Raw genomic sequence first — 24,649 nt, 5'->3', positions numbered from 1 at the left:
AAAATATCTTCCTTTGTGTTCAGCAGAAGAAAGAAATTGTTTGAAACAACTTGAGGGTGATTAAATGATGACAGAGTTTTCATTTTTGAGTGAACTAACCCTTTAACATCACGTATTATATCTGTACGTCACCGTCATATAGACGTTACTGTGATCTGTAATGACTGATGACTGACACTTCCTCATCTGTAAAACTGAACCAAGCATCTTCTGTAAATCTGCTTTGAACGGCCGGGTCCGTTGGAACCGTTTGCAGTCTGCTCCATCTTGTTTGTCTGCGATCATCACAGAAACAGTCCTGCATATACGTTCATGTCTCTCAGACAGGCAACAGTTCATTAGCATTGACATTCAGATCTTGTTCTGTCACCTTTTCCTGCGGAGTGCCTCAAGGATCTGTCCTTGGTACACACTTCCTCTGGGTCAGATCATCCGGCGGCATGGCTTTAATTTCTACAGTTATCCTGAAGATATGCAAATCTATTTCATGTACAGCAAAAGTCTGTTTTTCTTCCCTCTTCTTTAACATCTTTCTTACACGATCTCAAAGTACGGATGGCTCAAAATTACTTAAAGCTGAATAACTTTAATAACATGGCGATCTGTGCACAAGTTCCTCAAAGCAATGCAAAGATTTATTTACATGAAGACGAGGCTTATGTAACGTGTGGAAATTGCACACATTGCAAAGCGTGGGGAAACATGACCAAAACTATGGAGGACCAAACCTGCAGAAATTAAAAATGAATAAATGAATAAATAAATGAATATATAAATTAATAAACAGATAAATAATGTGATAATAGGAAAATAAATTAATGAATAAACAACATGATAAAATAAATATTATTCATTTTTAATAAAATTCATTTCCCCCCCTTAATTTATTATTTTCTGCTTTTATGTTTTAATTATTTCTAATTTTATTTATTTATTATTTTATTTATTTTTTCCATTTATTTTATATTTACTTATTTTATGCATTCATTTATTTTTATATTTATTTATTCCAATATGTATTTATTTCCAGATTTATTTATTGTAACATTTATTTATTTCAACTTTTTAAATTTATCTTCATATTTATTTTTACATTTCTTTGTCATGTATGATAATTAGGTGGGTTGGTCTTGCTTATCATTGGTTCATCATTGATTGAAGCGCTTGCTCGATTACTCTGGCTGTGTAGTGACAGGTTGTAGCTCTCGCGCGTTATTTTCACGACAACAAGGGTGACACCATTGCGTTCGTTTAGTTATCTTACTTCTGGTTGAGAGGGACCTAATGCTAGTCTCTAGCCGTAATCCTATAACTGTAACGGTAGATTATATTAAGCGGTCGGAGTGTTGCGCTGCACTTTACAATTCAACACCCACCGCCTTAAGACGAGGAGGAGCACCTGAGGCAATGGCTGAAGGCGCTAAACTTGAAGTGCCCACATTTCATGGACGGGAAGCTGACTGACGAACACCCTTACCCGAGAAATGTCTCGGCTACGATGTTCCCGTAAAGAAGTCACGCCAGATGCTGAACAGGTTGTCAGATTCAGGTAAGCTAACTTAGCTAGCCATGTGCTTGTTAACCTAACGATAGATTTGTGAAGTCCGTTCTATGAATTTGAGATCAGTAATATTCACAAAACACAATGAATCTTGCACTATTACCATTGTCACCTGTATATTTCATATTTACGATAGTACATTTACTGTAGTACTATGGTACAATAGTCTTACAGTAGCTTACATTATTCCTGTAAATTACAGAGATTGCAGATGATAGCAGGCAATCTAGCAACATCTCTCATATTGATATTGATGTATGTATCAACACTAGAGTTAGAGATTGTGTATATACTGTCTCGTTTTTAATGCATCTGTCTCTCACACTGTTCTGTTCAAGTAGTGGCATTGTATATTCATTCTCATGATGTATTATTACTAATGTAAAAATGTGTTTGGTTATACTATTTCCACAGATGCATCGATGAGCGTCAGTGATGTAGACAACAGTGAAGATGCTCACATCCACATGCCCTGAACTGTGATGCAGAAACACAATAGGAGGATCCATCTGTCTCTGACCACAACTACACATCAAAATCGCATCTCAACCTGAAGCCACCTACATCTGATATGAGAATGCAATGCGTTGAGCCAGTGCCATTGTACACAACTCTGTTGAGAAACAACCATCTTTGTCAGCACACAGGGTTGACATCGGATGTGTTTCATTCAGTCGCCGAGCACCTTACCAATACATGCACCAACAGCTTCCAGCTACACACTTGGGATCAGCTCCTGATTACTGGTGAAGCTGTGTCTTAATTTATTGCAGGGTGATCTTGCTTAAAGGTTTGGTGTTTCAAATCCTGGTGTTGTGATAAATTCATAACTGCAAATTCAGAGTTCCTGGAATACCTTTGTCCAGGCGCTGAAGTAAATGCAGACAGAGGCTTCACCATTACCGATTTCCGCTATGAAAGGAAGGTGAAACTCGTCATTCCAGCATTCACCAAGAGAGACTCTCCGAAGAAATCACCATCGCCAAGTGGTCATATGGCTGAAAAACTTCAAAATCCTTTCTTAAAACAGTTCCAATTAAACTCACCCCTAAAATTGATCATTTAGAGAATTTGTCCTGTGTAACCTAAGCAACATAATTTCTGATGTAGAGGAGGAATAAGTGTTGATTTGTAGGTGCGTTCCACTTCTGTCTGTGCTTTAGTTTTGATTTAACTAATCAGTGTAAATAGTGTATGTAGTTATTTTTTATAAACCTTTACTATGTTACTTATCTGTAAAGTTATTTCTATAAACCTTTACAATATGATAATGTTATCTTTTGTGAAGTTTTGTTTTAATCTTTACAATGTGGCCAGATGTTAGCTGTCAGTAATTTCTTATAAAACCATATAATGTAAGCTCTGTAGATTCCCCTTAAAACTGGAAGGAATGAAGTCTACTGATTTAAATGGAATAAGTCATGTCAAGTTTGCAAATAAATTCCATCTTGGTTTATTGCATATGAAAATTAAATGGTGAAACATTACATGAAGGTCAGTAAAAGTTCTCTAGCTTCCTGATAACAACAAACACTCTTACAACTGATTTTATACAACTTGTATTAAATGATAAATTTTCTAAAACAAATCACAAAGTTATCTCTTGTTTTACAAAGCTGATTTAAAATAATTACAGTCTTCTTCACCTACACCCTTTACATGCTGCTCCATCAACTCCTGACAGTCCCATGGTCTGGCCACTTCTTCATATCGTCTACCCACGTTAACAATGTCAATATGAGACCATCTGATCGTCGTATAAAGTTTTCTCCGTGCTCCCAATTTAAAACATTTACTGCATTAACGTTATTTGTCATTTTGCTAAAGTTATAGCTATTAATAATCTAACCAATCGTCCACTGAGTGTCTGACTCTAGGCGTCATCACCCTAGCGTCTGACATCGACGGTTCTAGACTCGATGACGATGATGCTGTGGGGGATCACATAAGTAGCTTCAGCTTTGTGTTTTTATTTCTGGAAAATAGTTTACATATTGCGGCATAACGCGAATAACAGTAGGTGAAAATAACTTACAACTCTACGGCTGCCGCCATTTTCGTTGCAAACTCCGATCTCTATCGTTTAGCTGGCCTGACGATTCTGTGCGTGAGCTCTTAACCAATGATGCACTGAAGCTACAGAAGGACCGCCTTCCTCATTTCCATGTTACACACGGAAAAGTAAAAATAAATGAATCAATAAATAAATAAATCTAAAAAATAAATACATGTGGGAATAAATAAATCTAAAAATAAATGAATGCATACATACATAAATAAATCTAAAAATAAATGTAAAAATAATATATAAATATAAAAATAAATTTAAAAAAGTTTTAAAAATGTATAAACGCAGAAAATAATAAGGGGGAAAAATTAAAAAAAATTATTTTATTAAAAATGAATTATATTTATTTTATTGTCATTTATTCATTAATTTATTTTCCTATTATCACATTTATTTACCTATTTATCTATTTATTCATCTATATATTTATTTATTCATTCATTTATTTATTCATTTATTCATTTTTAATTTCTGCAGGTTTGGTCCTCCATACAAAACATGCTTTTCAAGAATCAATCAAATGCAGTTCAATACAAATGATTAATATTAATCCACTGGAATGGAGTGGGTGTAGGATTTACTCATAAATTGCTAGTAAACTTCACAAACACTTACAAAGAAACACAGAATTAAAAGGTGCCGAATGATCATTAACAGTGTAGAGCATCTGCTCATTCTTCTGCCAGGCTTGATGCTTTGATAATAAACACGGAAGCTAAAGCAGTCTTTCAGGTTCTAGTCATTTACTCCAACTATAGAATTCATTGTTTATCTTGGCAACGGATCAAAAGCCGACATGCCCGGTTATGATTACAGCAGGACTGAAGAACCGGTATGAAACTCAACTCCAGAAGAGGAACGGCTCCTGAACATGCCTGAGTTCATCACGACTCACAACATCGGAGGCCGGGATAAAGAAACGTCTGCTGCACTGTAACATAAATCTCAAATCGCTGTATTTTGTTTCTTTTCTTTTCTTTTACTTGCTCCCAAAAGATTAGATGTTTTCAATTTTGTCAAATTTAGATACATTGTTCAAACACATTAAAGCCCAGGGCGATTTGCTCACTAGTGTGTGCACACAGCCTTGCAGAGTAAACTTCGTTTGACTCGTACTCGTACACAGGCGTTCGACGCATGCCCAGTTTTGAGCAATCTCTCTTCACCCGTTATAATCCACGTAAATACATTTGTATTCTTTCATGCGGGAGTTGTAGAAATGAGGGTACTTCATAACTCTTCACACAATCTCTCGTCTCTGTAGACCGTCATCGCTGTAGCTCGCATGCGTTCTGGTCTGTTCTGTTAATGCAGTTTGAATACCTGGTGAATCGACGCTCCAGGGCACGGTCGCCACCTTGTGGATAAACGAATTACTCCAAAAACAATTAAATGTGCATGTGTGACCTGCATGTACAAGTACACGTGGTTTCAAACATCGGCGGCGCGTGTACACGTGTACTCTTCTGATGACGAAATTCACATCGCATACGCGTAACAAGTGAACTATACTTTGGGCTTAACTCGTTTCCCGTCACTGGCGGAATTTTCCGTCAATCCGTGTTTTCACTGTTATACGATAGGGGGCGCTATTACACATCTTCTGAAAGAGTACAGAGTCTCCAGATCAAAACACAGACGAAACAAGCGATAAAAGATTGCTGACACACAAGTCAAATAACGTGATCATCAACGTGTGAGTTTTTATCCTGCTGAAAACGCCTTGCGCGACGGGGTTTTGCAGCTCAGAAGCTATATGTGCAGTAATACAGAATGTCCACAGAACGCAGGGTCGTGTATTGCCAAGAATCTGGCGATATGATACATATCATGATACAGCGGTTACTATACAATATATTGTGATATATTGCGATATTTCTTGTGTTTTCAGTAAGAGGATTTCATTTTTAGAAAACAACTGGGAAAATATGCTAGCCTCGGGGAAAAATTTCCAGCTTTTTTTTTTTTTTTTTTTTTTTTTTTTTTTTTAGCAGAGGCTCTGTACTTTCTTTTGATGCTCAGATATTCATACAAAAATATTCTAGGGGCCATGAAAGTTTTGTGAAAATGACCAAAAATGCTGGTGCTGGCTGGGAACTTTTGGGGGAAAAACACAGGCAGGGAAAGAGTTAAATTAGGTTTTGTTAATGCGTTTACCTGAAATAAATGCCTGATGAAACATCCAAAATCTATCAAAAAGACATGTTGCATATCAAGCAAAAACTCTGATATCATGTATCTGATTGTGCGAGCGATGCTGTGGTGTGATTTTTCACTATGGCGTTCCAGGCGTTTAAGGAAGAGCTCGCGGCAGGAACGGAGCTAATGCAGAAGATGCAGCTTGTTTGTCTGTCATTAGCTTGATTAAGGAGCGGCTCAGGAATGTGTTTATTGAGTGCTAAGCGCTGTGGTTTCTATCTATTGCTTTTCAAAATAAAATTTCAAACAGATGCCATGTAAACATTGTAAACACTGTAAACATTTTGCAGGTGTGAGCGAGGAGAACGTGCTTATTAAACACGGACGGACGGATGGACACTCGACTCCTGCGGATCACGGTCTACTGAGATCATAAACAACAACTCAGTGTGAAGAAGTGCTTGTTTAAGTGATATATTATACTCTACAACAGACCTGCATTTTGCCCACTCATAAGGTAGTTTATGCCATCAATACAGAATTTCACAGAAGCGTTTCTGCATGAAAAAGGGAAGTTTATCTCAAACGTTACAGGGACGTTGTATTTAACTTCACCACATGACAGTCTGTTATGCCAGCACACAGTCTTGATCTCAGTCAGACTAAAGGCACGGCTGTTAACTTTTAACTTCCCGGTCACAGTCGAGGACTTTGAATCGCGTGTGAATCACTGAATCAGGTCAAGAGATGCATATTGTACTACTGACACGACTGCATAACAGCCTAACAATCACAGGCGTGACCTACATAAGTGATGATATATGAGCGATTGTTGTGCCGCTGATCTGAACCAAACACAAGACCTATTGACTCCAACACTGAGCGGCAGGACCGCGGGCCAATAATATGCAAAGCTGCTGATAGCAGGTCAAGAACATGTTTCTACTTCCCTGGTGACATCTGTAAGGCCTGAGAATAAACCAGGAGCCGAAAACAGCTAATTTACTCTCCACTTATTTCACAATATTACTGTTTTTACATTTTCAAACAAAAGTGTATCGACCACAAATTTCTAGTCAACACACACACACACACACACACACACACACACACACTGGGGTTAAAATTCAGAAAATTAACTATCAAGTGATTTACAAAAAATAAGCAAAAAAGTAAAGCTAAAAAAATGAACTGGGAAGATTTATTATCTAATTCAGATTTAGAAATAGCTAATCAAACCTTTACACAAAAAATTGTAACACATGACGTAATCATGTTGGAAAAATCACGCGTGATGTAGGAGGAAGTACTGCGGTAGAGCGAAAAACTCCATCTCATTTTCTCCTCCAACTTCAAAATCGTCCGTCATCGTTGTTTTACCTTTTTTTGTAAAGGCCGTTTGACTCAGTCTTTGACGTTCAATTTGTAAACACTGGATCGGTCGTCACTACGTCACGCGTGATCTTTCCAACATGATTACGTCATGCGTGGAGCATCTCAGAGCAGTGCAAGACGAGCATTTGTGGTTAAAAAGCGTATAATGTTTATTTATTTAATAAAATGTCCAATGTTTCTCTAGATGAGACTCTTATTCCTCGTCTGGGATCATGTAGAGCTCTTTGAAGCTGCACTGAAACTGACATTTGGACCTTCAACCCGTTGAACCCCAGTGAAGTCCACTATATGGAGAAACATCCTGGAATGTTTTCCTCAAAAACCTTCATTTCTTTTCAACAGAAGAAAGAAAGACATGAACATCTTGAATGACATGGAGGAGAGTAAATTATCAGAACTAATGCTTTAATTCGGCAGTGGAATGCAAGGAGCCTTTTGGCTAATGGGTTGGAGTTCAAAGTTCGTATAAATCAAATAAAAGATAGTAGGAATGGGAAAAACAGCTGGGTGTGTAGTAGTTGAAATATGGGACCAAGAGATTAGGATATTTAATGAAGGACAGGCTGATGAGAGAGTTATCTGGTGTGGAGATTTAATGCACAGAATACTTTCAGGGATGGGACAGTAGTGGATGTGAATGAACAAGGTGGTTGAAGAATTAAAAGAATAAAAAGGAAAGAAGTTTTAGGGGGACGAGGAACGATGGACAGTGGTGTGATGTTGGTTCATAAAGAGAGTGTGGCGGCAGTGTTCTCTGACATTGGAAAGGCGTATGGGTTGCTGCTCAAATTTGAAAACATTTGGATAGGAGGGAGAATATGTAATTGGATTAAAGAATTTCGGGAAGAAGGATCAATTAAGGAGAGTGTATATCTTCATGACAGAGAGTGGAGCTCTTTGGGGGACTGTCCATCACTTTTTATTATCATGATTTATGAGGGTGGGTAAAAATATTTGCAGATCTCGTTTGCAGAGGATAGGAGCTCTGCGGTACTGAGGAGGGAATATAATGTTGTGCGGAGAACGAATTCTCAGTGGAAAACACTCAGGTAGACATTCACTAATAAAGAATGGATGATGAAATCAAATTAAAGTTGTATAATCACAATCTAGAATGGGTATCCAAAATAAGATTCCTTGGATTCTGGTTCAGCAGACTCACGGAAAGGGCAGATTGAGAAGATGCAAGAGAAGAGTAAAAGAGTGTAGAGTATAATGAGATAACATTAAAGAGTAGGATTTTGGATTAAAATATCCAGAAACCACTAGAACAATGTATATATTTTGTTGACTTGTGTACTTACATTATCCCAGATGTTTCCAAGAATGTTTAAATCCAGAGAAATAAGCAATTTTAACCAGGACACGGACCGTGCGTCACCTATCAGAGACGTAATGCCCACGATTTACGTTTTTATTTTGTAGAGACCATTAAACACCAAAAGACAACAACTCCCATGACTCCACGAAATCAAGGTGTCATCAAGCTACGCCTTTATTTTGAATAAGCGACATCTAGCGGCGAAAATTTGCACATTTATTCAGATCAGTAATGGACTGTGCTTTATCGGCAGTTCCTCTGTGGATTTTTCCACAGCCTTCAGTTGATTTAAGGATGCTGGAGCATAGACAAAAAGAAGGTCAGAGTGAACTCGAGGAAATCCAGGTAAGGGAATACCTGTGGTTAAAGTGTGGACATAAAACACAAGAATATATCTTAAAATCCAGATAGTGAACCAGTAGGGGTAGCGTTTGTCCAGAAAGGTAAGGATCTCAAATCAGTATTTTCAGTATTTTACTTAATTGCAGTAATGATGGCATTAAGATAAGGATAAGCGAGGCCGGTGTGGGTATGATCTTATGTGCACTGAAGCACAGCAGTCTGACACTAGATTTAGTAGAGGAAATCCTGCAAGAGTTATATACGTTACATCTGAAAAGGGTGAGGGTAATATTCCTGTGGGGGTGAAAGGGAACGAAGCAGCACACAAACACGTCAAATCTCCAAACCTGTTCAGTACTGTGGCCGCGCCGCAGCCTGCTTCTCACACACACACACACCAAACGAGATAATCACTAGTTGGATTTTTTTGTTGTTTTTTCTTCTTATTTCTCGTTTGTTGAGATTTAATACTACATGAGTGTTGAGATGTACTGTGAATCAAGGACTCTTTAAAGTTTGTGAAATCAAATGAAAGAAAGAAGGAACTGATACTCTGGTACGGTTTCAGTGTTTTCATTAGTTTTGTTGTTTGTTTGTTTTTTGCGAAAAAAAAATAGTTTTTTTAAAAACTGGTTTGCTAAACAAATCATTGATCATCTTAACAGTTCTTTTAGATTAGGGGAAAATCACTCGACAGAATCTGCTTCATGATACTTTAGGCATGAATGGACAGAGAGTGGTAAGGCTGTATTTCTTGATTTACAGAAAGCTTTTGACACTACATCCTTTTGCATAAATTTTAATTTCAAAAGTGTTTTTAAATGTAACTAACTTTAAACTGTCATTGTGTCCCACAGGGCTCTATATTGGGCCCAATTCTTTTTAGCACGTGTATTAATGATTTACCCATGGTGTGTCAACAATATCCTAATGTATGCCGACGATACAGTCATTTTCACACATAAAAATGCAGAAGAGGTCGAAACAAGTTGAGAGATGTGATGGTAAAAGTCACATCCTCAGTCAGTGTTATCTGACATTAAATGTGTCACAAACAGTCTGAATGCGCCTTTCTGAAGGATAAAGTGTTGATAAAAGGCAGGATATTTTCATTTCGGCAGAGATTAAGTAGTTTCAGGATGTAAACACCCAGGGTTCATTTGGACTCCTGTCTTGTTTTCTAAACCCACAGGTACATTTTGGTAAATGTTAGGGTTATTAGAAATTCTTTAACAAACGAGGCTGCAAAGATATATTTCACTCTATGATTTTTTCCTCATTTCACGTATTGTTTGACCAGCTGGTCTAATACACATTCCAAAACAATTTAGTTTTCACCGTTGTTACGTTTTAAATAGTATAACTTGCTCAGCTGGGAAAAGCTCAGTAAGTTGTAATAAGTTCATGAGATTATGTGTGGTTGAGCTCCACCTCCTCTGACTTTATCATATTTCCACACAGGAAACTTCGTTTAGTCGAGCTGTTTTTCATTCAGAGCAACAATGTGAACATCGCTGTTGCTTCTTTTTATTATTATTATTTAACCCATAACAATACTTGGTCTTTTTTATATTGTTTGTATGTTTTTGTATATTGCATGTTATTCTGTATTTTTGTATAACGTTGTTTAACTGTATAACTAAATGAAAACTAGCTTTTGGGCTAATTTGTGTACATTTGCATTTTTTAAAGATTAACGTGTTCATTTTGTGATTCATTTTTTTATTTTATAGTTTTCACCATCGCTGACACATTTCTCAATATTTGGGTCTGTTTTTCTACACTCTTCACAGTGATCGACATCGATTCGATACGAGCTCGACTGAGGATCATTCATCACTCAAAATGCATTCAATGACGGCATCTTTCATTTTTTTCACAACTTCTTTTCTCATTTAGACACTTAAACACCTCCAAAACCTCATGTACTATATGCCAATCTGCATATTTACATACTCTTTTCTGACTGAACTATTTCTACAGTAATTCCATACTGAAATATATTCTGAATCCAAAGAATGAAACTATTAGATGACATTCACAAGTGCTAGTCTTTCAGTTTCATCACCATCTATTCAAAAGTTGAAATTTATAGGAATAATTTAATAAATAATAATTTTGTACTGTAATGTTAACATGGACCGTGAGTGTCATTCTTGTTTTGTAATGAAATTTTACAGAAGAAGTGGTTGTATAATGCTGCTGTTATTAGTGTTTTTAGGTCATTGTTTTACGAGTGTGTTTGTTGAATGAAACCTTTAATAGTGTTCAGAAAGATTGGGTCATGAATGACGTGTTTTGATATTTTAGTGCATTTTGAATGTGAAATACACTGCTGTGAAGCTGGAGCTGATTAATAAAACTGTGTGAAGACTTTTAAGAAAGTGACCTCAGTATTGAGAAATGTGTCTTGGAGATTGTGAGAAACAAAACTGTAACACTTTAAGAATATTTAACACAATTAATGCAGCATTCGTTTTTTCTGGCATCCTTTAGCTGGTATTATATGATCTCTTGTTCACGCAAATGCTTTTAAACAATTCAAGTGTGACAAGACACAGAGAACTCAATCTGTGAATCTCCTGTTCTGTCTAACACACACACATACACACACACACACACGGGCAGAAGGACACCAAGTTATATCAAAATGCCTGTTTTGGTGAGAAACTTCATTAGCAATCTTAAATGAGTTAAAAAAACTCTTACAGTTTTACAGCGTTTACCAATACTTCAAGAATGCTTTCTAACCTCTTAACACAGCAGTGTATTCAATACACTTTTTGATGATTTGATATTCAGCAGTGTTTTGATGTGTGTGCGTCGACACCGCTGAGCGGATCTGACCGTGACATCAGTGTGTACTCCAGAGCTGACGTTTAGATGCTCTAAATGACTAATGATTTTCACACGGGAATGAATCAATACTGAATTAACTTAAGCTGTCCAGAGCTGCTGTGCAGCCGAATCCTGTTCCTCCATCCCTGTGAAGCGGCTCTCACACAATCTGCATCCTAAGAAGCGTTATATCAATAAAGATGACACTCCATCACACAATTAGCCAATTATTTATTTTCTGCCCCAAACCATGTTTTGTTATATAAATACAAACTCTACATGCCAAAATCCTGTTTCTACATGTACTAACTCTGTCAAACACCAGCACTAGTTTCTATCCAACATGAACACAAAGTCAAACAAAGTGAAATGACTGTCAAAATATCAGATGATGGCATTATGAAAACTGCATTACTGTTTCAGTTCTACCTGCAGAAAACATGAATCCATTGTTTTGACAATTCAGTTTCCTTTTCCTGCAGTAATGCTCACGTTAGCCATTCATTTCCGGTTGAGTGTTGAATATATTCTTGTCAACAGTCTAAAAGTGAACGAGTCTGTACTGTACAGTAGAAAAGAAGAAGAAGAACAGAATTGGTCAAATGAGTCTCTTCTGCAGAGCTTCAGTCCTCTCTGATGAAATCTCTGTCTGGTGTTGATGTCCCCTTGCTAGTGCCCTACACAGACCACATGTTCTGCATATATAGAGAGCAGTGGTAGTGGATCATTGGAGTGAAAAAATTACATGAAGTTTTACTGAAATGAAAACATGAATTTGCTGCCGTTGATCAACAACAAATCCAGCATACGTGATCTTTGGTTGTTATGGAAGCTTTTTTCCTCCACAGATTTCTTATATATATAGAGTAACTGTGACTTTTTGTTTCACAATTCTGACTTTTTTCTCATAATTGTGAGATATAAACTAGGAATTGAGAGAAAAAATGGATTTGTTTATTGTCTATGCATGGCAGAAATAAGCTTTCATAGGATCCACATGTGTAAGAGGGAAACCATAGAGATGCTCAATCCAGCACACGATCCTCCGGACTATGCCTCCAACTGAGACTGGATCCTTGAATTTCTCAATATTTCAGTGATCTGCTTATTAAAAACGTTTATCACTTGACTCAATATTTTTTGTATATTTTTGTTAAATATGTTTGAGCTGCTGTTGTTGCAGTTGAGGTCTTCATTTCTGACCTGCTGTGTTTGAACATTTTTAAATAAGATCAGAAAGATCCATGATTTTGGTATTGGGCTATATGAAAAGAAAATATAAGCCTTTTAGAAACGTGTTAATTGACTGCATTTTATGTGAAAGTGGCATGAATTGTGTTAATAGTGTGGCCACAACAGACGGATGTTCTGCTAAATGTGATACAGATTGGACAAAAAGATGTTAGAAATTGAAGAAAACTGTAAATGAACACCAAGAGTTGTGAGAAAATGTGCATCAGGTCTTAAAGTGACAGCAGCCTAATAAACCTTAATATGTCTAGTTAATTGCTGGAGCTTTTATCACGGTATATGGTATTTTCACAATATTGAAACAAATTGCAAAAAAAAAGTGTTGTCATAGTATAACAGGTTTAAGAACTCTTTGTAATAACAAAAAGAACTCTGAATGTTTAAATACAATAATACAATACACAAAAAATATATAAAGTAAAATTTTCAAACAGATTAAAGTGCAAAAGAATTAGGCTATAAAGAACAGCAGGAAACACTTTACAATAAGATCTCATTATTTAATGCATTAACTAAGATTGAGCAACAGCTACATTTGTTACAGAAAGTGTTATTTTTTGTTAATGTGAGTTAAGAAATACAACTGATCATTGTTAGTTTTATCTCAGGTCCATTAAATAAGTTATTTTGATTTTAGTAATGTTATTAAACAGTAAGAAATTAACATTAATTAAAAATAATTAATGTTTTATACATATTTTTCATTGTCAGTTTGGTAAGAATGAATTAACATGAAAAGCCGTATGTTTTCAAAGAAAATGAATTAACTAATGAAGCCGTATGTTTTCAAAGTTTTACTGAACAATAACAAATAAGCAGAACATTTCTAATCATTAGGGCATGTTGTAGTCCAGATTAAAATATAAAGTTTGAAAATAAATAGCCTATTAAGCCTTTAAGTATTTGGTGCTGTGATGAACAACACTGAGATTACAAAAAGATGAATGTCTGTTTGAAGCATTTTAAAAACTTCACTAGCAGCTGCTTTGTTTGCGGGGTTTCCGGGGTAACCGCTGCATTTCTGCTGTTCCATCAGCGCCCTCTGCTGTCAGAGAGTGAACGTGCCCTTTCATTCAGAGTGTCTCCTTCACTCGTTCCACCATGTGCTTCTCGTTGGGCTTGTTTACATCTGAGCGCGTGTCCCTTTGACGCAGAATACAGGGTTGTTGTGCATTTTAATGCATTATAAAAATTTTAATAATTGGGAATAAATTATTATTTACGGTATTTTGAAATGCCCACGATAACAATATTGTGCATATTCATGATCGCGATATATCGCATTACCGAATATCGGCACCAGTCTAGTTGTGTCACAGGGTTTTACCGTTACAGAAGTGAGTGAGCGCGGCGAGATGTGGAGCAACGACACAGCGACGGGTCTATTTCACTCTCATTGACTTAAAATCATAAAAACTTGCCACAAACGCACACTGCAATGTACCATTACACGCAACACCATGAACAAATTATTATTCGCTTTTGTTAGCTCACCGTGAATATATTCATATCCTGTGACAGCTATAATGCACAAATGCTCAGACGTTCACATTTGTGCTGTGCATCGAAAATATATTTGAACAAGCCGTTGCATCATTAGTAACCTTTGAGGCTCATTTTGCAGCGTTTGATCGGTTCAAGGGCCGCAGAAACTCTTACAAAGCAAAAACAAACAGTAATTTTTGACCCATTACTGCCTATATCACACACCGTATGTGATCTCACAGTTCCAACACCCTGATCAAAGCATGCTGTCCTGAATAATTAAGCGGGGTGTATTCTCATTGGATAAGGACACGCGGTCTCATAAATAATTATGAGCCACTGATGCGTCATCAATGTACAACTTGACATTTGATATTCAACAGTGTTTAGATCTGCACTGACACCACTGAGAACTGAGCTGAGCTGGATGATGAAGTCACTGTTTGCTCCAGTGCTGATACAGATAAATTAACTAAATTACTGATTTTCACAATGGAATGAATCAACACTGAATTTACTTGAGCTGGACAATTACACCATTTTCTTTAAGAGCCAAAATGATACACCCGTTATCACTGTAAAGCTGCTTTGACACAATCTGCGTTGTAAAAAGCGCTATATAAATAAAGGTGACTTGAGTTGACTAGCATACAAGAAAACATCACATCCTGTGACCACGACACTTAAATCTGGAAGATGAAAATAGCACAAAAAAGATTACAATGAACTAGTTTTGAATCTAACGGATGATCAACAACACACTGTTAAAATCTCAGAAAATGCAGTTTAGGGTTTCATGAACTTAATGTTAATCAAACAATAAACGACACTGCTCCTGACTGAATAACTTCTGTAACTTTAATAAGAATAATCTATATTAAACGTATAATTTATTTATACAGAAGACTGTTATTTTAAATTTGACCACTTTATTTATATATCTATTTCCTACCTGAATATAACTCACCTGGAAATCTGTTTACAAGGTTACATAAAATAATAAAAAAAATAATATATATATATATATATATATACACACACACATATATATATAAAATCATTGTTGTTGTTGTTTTTGTGTTTGTTGTTGTTGTTGTGGGGTTAGTGGAAATTTGATCAGATCAGGTCAAAATCTGAACCGGCCGGTAGAAAACCCCTGATATAATAAAGGAACAGCTAAATGACGTTTCTTATAATGGGTTTATGTGAAATCAATTAAAAGTTGATATTTTTCAAATCCTATTAAATGTTACAACTGACAGCTTTCAATTATACTGTAATGTTCAACAGCTATAATTATTGACTAAAATTAAGAAAACAATTAATGTGCGAGAGACGACAGTATCAGGAATCAGTGATTCGTGAGCTCATAAAACATGACATTAAACACACATTTAAAATATACCGTCTTTATGTTGTTTTACATTCATTTGGGAGATACAATGTGAAATTATTAAAATATAAAACTAAATATAATGTTGGGTGTGATTAATTAGTCATTTTTTAAATAAAAAACATGTATAAAATGATTTAAAGCCCCCAAGTTTTGATTTATTAGCGTGTTAAATCCTATATTTGATGTGGTCTCAAGCTCGTCTTGTTTCAGTGTTAATGATCAAGCTTCAGGAGTCTCGTGACGTCCGCCGGGAACACACGTGCCTCAGGACGCTGCTCTCAACCGTCGGCTCATTGCAGAATCCAAGGCAGAGGCTGCTTGGATTTCTTGTAAATCACGTGACTTTATCTCCAGCAGTAATACTGCAGCGTGACCAGGCGGAGTCGCCGTTGAGGGGAAACGCAGGCATTTACAAGAAATCCCTCAGTGTGAGTGGAATTTACCCTGCTTCCCTGGATGGCATGCCTGACATAACTCACTGCTGTCTGATTGGTCGTCTGCGACACCTGTCTGACATAAACCAATAACAATAAAGACACGAACCCTGAGGTCAAAGGAGAGAATGTGGATGATCAGCTCTCGTCTCGAGCCTGAATGAATCTCTCAGATCCGAGCAGGGAAATGGCACTGGTTTCCAAGAGGAAGCTGCAGGCCTGTGAATTCCACTCCATCACATGTGTTCAGTCACACAGAGCCGCATGTGGAAGTGTGCAGCGGTAGTGGCAGACGTCGGTCATCGCGATTGTGCAATCTGATGAAACGCTTATTTCTGACCATAATCTCTTCTGTTGTTGCACTAAAATAGACTGATTGATCTGACACTTGTGCTGCCTGAAACACCAGTTCGTACAATGAAAAGCGTGATGGATGGAAATGTGGAACAGACAGCTTTGAAACGAGTTTATGACTGACATAATATCGGTCATCTGCAGGCTTTATCTCAGCTGTTGTTTGCTTTAATCGTGTGCGCTGCTGACGGAGAGCGATACACGTACTTATAAACAACACGACCTTTACATTGAAGCTCAGCCACAAAACTGACTGGAGTCCGGGCCAAAGCACTCCCTCACATACTCTAAACATGTTCGCTTCCTCACATTGTCTGAAGAGTCAGTCCGGGCCGGTCGGGTCACCTCTGACACCCACAGGGAAACTCACACCTGCCGGTGCCGTTACGGAACATTTACGGATCATTAGGGATCTGCATGGACGTTCACAAACAGCTTTCAAAGTGACACTGAAATGCTTGAAATGCTTCATTGCTTCTCTCATTCCTCCGTGGAAAGTAATTCACACCCGTACACTTCCTCATAGTTACTGTGACAGTTCTTCAGCAGAATGAGTGTGCCGTGATATAATCTAATGCATTACAAATATGCTTACAGGTTCTTCTAGATCACAAACGTGTTTAATTAGAGCAATTATCGTTACTGGTCAGGCCTGTAAACAGACACTGGTTTGCATATGAATGTGTTTCTCACCATGACAAGATCAGAGCAAACAACATGCTGATCTTTCAGTGATGATTACCTCTATATGCTGTTAAACAGCGCATACAGCGCCATCTGCTGGACACACGCTAGAAAAATAAACTTAACTTTCAATAATAAGTCATTAATATCTAGTAAACACACATGATTCTGATTGGTCAATAATAGCAGCATAACTGACCACTCAGATCATATACAGTGCTGCTGTGGAGTCTTTTATTTAACAAGTCATTATTACAGCAAAGAAATGATGAAGACTGATGAATGTCCACAGCTGCTCCACAAAAACACACTATAGTAAACACTACCGTGTTTATGAACCATACTATAGTAAAGTAATTGAATTAATTTGTTGTGGTAATTCTATAGTTGCTGTGGTAATATAATAACTATACTAATATAAACAAATTACTTTACCCAATACCCAATAAAAGTTTGGAAACATTACTATTTTTAATGTTTTTGAAAGTCTCTTCTGCTCATTAAGACTGCATTTATTTAATAATAAATACAGAAAAACAACAATATTGTGAAATATTATTTCAATTTAAAATTATGGTTTTTTATTTTAATATACTTTAAAATATAATTTATTCCTGTGATCAAAGCTGAATTTTCAGCATCATTACTCCAGTCTTCAGTGTCACATGATCCTTCAGAAATCATTCTAATATGAGAATTTATGATCAATGTTGTGCTGCTTCATATTATTTATAACCTGTGATACTTTTTCAGGATTCTTTGATGGATAACAAATTAAAAAATATCAGCATTTATTTAAAATAGAAATCTTTTGTAACAATATACACTACTGTTTAAAAGTTTGGGGTCAGTCATTTTTTTTTAGAAAGAAATTAATACTTTTATTCAGCACGGATGTGTTAAATTGATAAAAAGTGATAGTAAAGATTTATATTGTTAGAAAATATTACTATATAGAAATATTTCTAATATTTATGCTGAAAATTCAACTTTGATCACAGGAATAAATTATATATTAAAGTATATTCAAATATAAAAACAATGTTTTACATTGCAATAATATTTCACAATATTGTTGTTTTTTCTGTATTTATAAATGAATAAAATAAATGCAGCCTTAATGAGCATAAGAGACTTTGTTCAAAAACATTAAAAATAGTGATGTTTCCAAACTTTTGACCGGTAGTGTATATACAGTTTACTGTAGTAAAAACTGAAGTATACTAGAGTATTTATTACAGTTGATCAGTTCACTATAGTTAACACTACAGTACACTGTAACATTCATTAACAAAGTGTTGTAAATACTATAATATATACAGTATACTAAATCTTACTATAGTATGCTTCAAAAACACTAGTATTTTTTCATTACTGGATCGTTCTCGAGCAGGGTTTGGGAAGTTGAGGTGTCAGTACAGTAACCCTATTATACACTACAAATACTGTTTTTGTGAAAGTAGTTTTCTTCAGATAATGTGCTGCAGTTGATCAACAAACACTGTCTGTTCACTGGCTGTTCGAGCACATGTGATCAGACTGCCATCTTCTGGACATCAGACAGACCTCTAATTAACCCCAGAGCGTCATTATGCTCGTCAGTTTAAATCTGCTTACTGAGATGATTTCACATCCGCTCTGAGGAACATTTAATATTTATTTAATATTTAAACATTTAATATTTACTGCGTACAAATTAGCGCAAAAAAAGAAATAGCAAAACAACGTGAATGAAAAAGAAAACAACAGAATAGAGTCTGATCACAAAGCACGATGACGCAATACTGACAGCCTGGAGCGCGCTGGAAACTGGAGCGCGCATTGTGTTGACGCTCGAGCGTGACGTCATCACGACCGTTACACGACCATCACAGAAAATACTGCAAAACTACATTTGAATCTGATTTAGAGCAAATATAACTCGCTGAACCGAACCGAAGCTGCGATAATGTAACGCCACTCGATCCTCTGATCCAGAGAGGAAACACGGTCTCGAACCCTTCAGCCGAATCACTTTCTCTTTCACATTCACCAGCAGATCTGATCGACGAGAACATCACATTCTCAATTCTACACATTCTCAATTCTACACATCGATCCTCAGGCCTGCAAACGCAGTGCAGAAACGACATGTAAACCACGACATTAAAAACAGTGTTTTGTTGCGAGATATTAGTGTGTAATGTACGAACACCCGACATCATCAGAACATCGTCATGTTCGTGTCGTCTGATTATTAAAATGATCAAGATTAAGATTAAGATTACAGATTTGAAACGCTTACCTGAAATCGACTATGTTGTCATTTTCACAGAATCAGAGCGGTTTATCTGAGCTCGAGACGGGCGCAGACTCACTGGAGCTGTTTAAAGAGCTGTTTTACTTTCACTTCAGAGAGTGTGAGGAGGAACTGACGAACACACACACACACACACACACACACCAGCACATGCTCTAAAATATTCATTATAAACTCACAAATGTGTGACATAATCCATTTGTAATTGTTTATTTATTCTTAATCCAGGTTTAGAATTGATTTATCACATATCAATGATAAAATAACTGACATTTATTCATTCTCAGAATATGAATTATTAATGTCAATTCAATTAGCCTATTGATATCAGGAATTACATTTCCAGTAGTAAATAAATAAATAATGATGATTTTTACCAATAAGAACTGTATTTCTGATATGTGAAATTGTAATTTCAGGTAGTAAGAAATCAATTATTGATTCATTCTAGTGAAGATACAATTACAGATATTGTTGATATCAATAATTATATCCTGAGAATGAATGAAAGTTAAACGGCCTGCCGTACTCTACTGTAATCAATCAAACATTATAATAAAAATAATCAAACACTGTTAGCCTGTTTTTTCACCGTGTTTCATCAATGCTAATTGTGATAAATTATACTTACAGTGAAAATTTTCACACACACACACACACACACACATGTTTGTTTTTGTGAATTGTGGGGACTTTCCATAGACTTCAATGCATTTTACACTGAACAAACTGTACATTCTATCCCCCTACCCTGCCCCTACCCCTAAACCTAACCCTCACAGGAAACTGTGCAAACTTTTACTTTTTCACAAAAACTCATATGATTTATAAACCCATTTACATTGTGGGGACCGCTGGCTGGTCCCCACGATGTAGGTGAACTCAGGTTTATATTACATCATGGGGACATTTGGTCCCCACAATGTAATATAAACAAAAGCACACACACACACACACACACACACACACACACACACACACACACACACACACACACACACACACACACACACACACACACACACACACACACACACACACACACTTTGATCAATGCTTGATGACATTAAATATGCTAATTACACATTACAAATGACATCATCATCATCACGTTATCTCCTGACAGCACTCGAGATGTGCTTTGTGAATATATCTGAATTATGCATTGAAACAGTAAACACTGATTAACCTCATTATTTTAGGAAAAGAAAATGTTTTCCAGACTGAAACGTTTCAGTGTCATTATCGCTTTGATTCATCATATCTGTCACCGATACACTCATTCCAGGTTCAGGCATCAAGGTTTGCACTCGTGAGGTGTTTCTCACTGTTCTGAGATCAGATGTGATGAATGAGGTGTGAATGCTGATCCCGTCAGAGATGAAGTTAAATAACGGAGGCAGAAACACACACTCATCCTGCTCTCTCAACACCAACAACACGTAAGTCATCCGTCACACACTGTGTTTTTGAGGAAATGTTGTTTAATGGTTTTGGCTCTTATTTCACGTAAAACTTACAGCAGTTTTAGGAAACACATTGTTAATGATTATGAATCATAAAATGCATGTCTTCATGTAATAAAGGCTATTTTGAGCTGATCACTGGAAATGATCCAGCTGCAAATCAGGGAAATTCAGTCACTTTTCTAACATTTTCAAGCGGTAAACTATAATTAGTTCATTTCTGTAAGTGAGGATAGCAAAATAAAGTGAACTGTGACATATTATACCCAAAAATTCTTCATACAGTGGACTACCAGAAAAATTGATAATTTATTTTTAACCAAAAAAAAAAAAAAAAAATTATTCAGACACTTTGACCATGTTTTGCTTAAGTGTTATCTGACATAATTAAGATTATTATTATTTTTTTACTCTGAGATCTTGTCATATTTTATTACCATTTTTTAAACTATAGTCAATAAACTGTATTAATGAATTAAATGTTCAAGGCGTCTGAATAATTTTTGGTGTGACTGTATATAATATGTCGTGACATATCATCTTGATACATAATTTGCTAGATGATGGTGGTTTTGAAGGGACAGTTCACTAAAAAATGAAAATTCTGTCATTTACTCAAACCCAGATTGTTCCTAATCTGTATCATTTTCTTTGTTGTGTTGAACACAAAGGAGGATATTTTGAAGAAAGGGTTAAACTGAGCAGCTTTGGGGCACCATTGACTTCATGCCCCAAAGCAGCAGGTTACAAACTTTCTTCAAAATATCTTCCTCTGTGCTCAACAGAACAAAGACTTTCATTCAGATTTGAACAATCTGGGTTTGAGTAAATGATGACAGAATTTTCATTTTGGGGTGAACTGTCCCTTTAAACCAAGAGCAAGAATATATGAATATGAAATCGTCAGCAGAGGGCGCTGAAAGAACAGCCACTGATCAACTATAAGAAAGAAAATCAAACAGACGTGATGTGACTGAAGTCAAGTCATGTTGGTGATTTGTAAGGTTAAATCTGATAGCTGAAGCTCAGCAGCAAAGACACTGCTGTGCTGAAACGAGATTAAACCCATAGACGTGTGTTCACTTCACATTATTTTGCGTATAATCGTGGAAAACTGAATCAGTTTCTGTGTGAGTGAGAATACTGTCAGAGAACATCAACCCTGCTTACACTTTTTTTCTTATCTTAAAATAAACTGCATTTACTACAGTAGGATAAAAAACGTTATCGCTATTCTTATACTCTTTTGGACGATTTTATTTAATAAAAAAATAAGTGAATGCAAAGAGGAGGGTCAAAATCACTGTAAAGTGCCTTTGAGACTTCACAATTTCCAAAATAAACACACACACACACACACACACACACACACACACACACACACACACACACACACACACACACACACACACACACACACACACACTGTGTGATTTTTTCAGATTAATAACAGCTTCAAATTTAATATTGATCACAAAAGTACTTTCTGTGATTCTGAAATTGAAACAACAGTATTGTTTTTTGACTATTTAGTTAGTACAACTGTAGACTTAACATATACGAATGGCTTAAAATTACAATTAATTTGATTTCTTTATTTTCCAAAAATGACATAACTTTTGGTATAATAATGGAAGATGTACATTCAATTTCTACTGAACAATACTTTCATTTTGGGAAAATGTTATATTCATGTTATATTCATTTACTGTAAGTTCCTTAAAACAAAGCCATTGCTTTCTGTTTTTCAGAAAGAATTTGGGATTTACTCTAAATCTTTAAGAATGGTAAAATTTAAAGTGGAAGAAGACAGCTTGGTTCACTGGAGAAATTTAAACCATTAGAAGACCTGGTGATGATCTCCCCCCCCCCTATATATATTTGGTTCATTTCTATGAAGTTGTGCTCAGTTATTTTGGCTAAAAATAAAAACCACAAGACATAATAATAACTGAATCTACACACAAGATTTACCCCTCAACCATCCTGTGCAAATGTTTATACCCCCTGAATTTTAATGCATTGTTTCCTTCTGGAGTATCAGTAAATGTTTTGACCATTTGTAACAGTTGGGTATGAGAAGAGTCCCAAACATGGGCCTAATCATAAAGAAAATTATAAAAAAGAGTCATAAATTAATGACACACATCTCATAATAATATATTTTTTGTTGCAGTGCTAAATAAAAATATATTTTTTTTATATATTATTATTATTATATTATATATTTTTTTAAATTATTGATATTTTGCAGATTCTGAAAGGTGTTATCACATCAAATAATAGGCTACTATTCAACAAATATTCTAGAGCTGAGCATAACTGAGCAAAACTATTTTATATTTTACTAGAATAGTTACATCTATTTAAAAAAAAAGTTTTTAATTTATTCATTTTCAAGATTTTTCATGACTTGGAAATCACAATTTTAAAATTCTAGGCTAAATTTCCAAGTGTTTGCAATGTATTAACGGTGTGTGCGCGTTTAAAGAGACTATGAGGAGCTGCATGTCTTCTGCTCATGTGATCGTCAATGGCTGTCTTGAGAAGTGATCAGATAAGGTGTGCAAAAGTCTTGGAAAACTGCTTAGAAAAAGGATGTGGATGAGGACATGAATGCTTTTTACAAGTTGAAATCTTGTAATTATGACAATTCTAGCACCTGAAGTGCTGAGCGTGTCTCAGGGAGAACTGTAGAAGAATGTGCGCCGCACAATGTTTCTAATAATCTGCATATGTCATTTAGTGTTTATATATTTTTTTACATTTTGTGTGCTATCACAAAAAAACAGAGTATGTTGGAGGGGCACAAGAGAAATCTGCCCCCCCCCAGACCCGGCCCTGGGTTTCAGTATTTATGAGTTTATACAGATTTCACGTGCTGAAGTTATCGTGACTAAACGTGTTTCCTCCACTGTCACACACGCTTGTCTTTACATGAAGAAATTAAAACGTGAATTAAATACTCACTTAATTTTAAGCATTTCAAGTTTTTGAAAAAAAAAAGTTTTTTTCAGGTTATCTTGGGTTGGCTGGAGAACACCGACGTCTGATTTTTGAGTTATGAACATTTCATGTTCGTGTAGTTGTTCTTGACCTAGATGTGATTAGTAATTGTCATTTAAATCAGCGTCATTGAAACGGTGCCATGAATAACTCGGTCAGCCGGGTCCGTTGAACTAACGGACAGGACATGATGCTATTTTAGGCGCCAAATTATTGATCATGTGGACCGCAAGGTTTATCTTGATGATCTTTAATCAAGGCTATTTATTTTTTATCATTTATTTATTTTGTTCCTCGTCATTCTAAGTAAAAGGATAATATTGAGAATTCAAGCAAGGATCCCTGCTGAACACTTCTCCCGCTGTGGAGTTTCTCCCATTACAGCTAATCAGATTGCAATTCTTCTGGCCCCTTTTAGTGGAAAAATGTGCCTTGGATTAGTTGCCATGTTCATAATGTTTGAAGACCAGTTCCATGGCAAAACTCACTTCTGTCATGTGTTCAGGTGGTGGACAGCAGCCTTCTCCTCAGACACACCAAAGACCTGAAGCCCGAAGCTGAACTCTGCAGCATGTTGTAACTCGGGGGGGTTTGGACAAAAGGCATTTTA

The 24,649-nt window shown here is 36.1% G+C and overlaps 1 long non-coding RNA gene across 1 annotated transcript in view; it reads right to left on the bottom strand.

Annotated features, from left to right (window-relative positions):
- The window catches only part of LOC137012372 (uncharacterized), a 28,967-nt gene extending 9,318 nt beyond the window's left edge, over positions 1–19,649 (bottom strand). Inside the window, exon 1 of the long non-coding RNA XR_010893560.1 lies at positions 19,553–19,649. This is a non-coding gene — a long non-coding RNA (uncharacterized lncRNA). The remainder of the gene's footprint in view (positions 1–19,552) is intronic.
- Positions 19,650–24,649: the final 5,000 nt, after the last annotated feature.

This window comes from Chanodichthys erythropterus, chromosome 22 (assembly GCF_024489055.1).
Source record: "Chanodichthys erythropterus isolate Z2021 chromosome 22, ASM2448905v1, whole genome shotgun sequence".
NCBI classification, from domain to species: Eukaryota; Metazoa; Chordata; class Actinopteri; order Cypriniformes; family Xenocyprididae; genus Chanodichthys; species Chanodichthys erythropterus.
The sequence above is the reverse complement of the archived record's forward strand: the minus strand, read 5'-3'. Positions and strand labels throughout refer to the sequence as shown.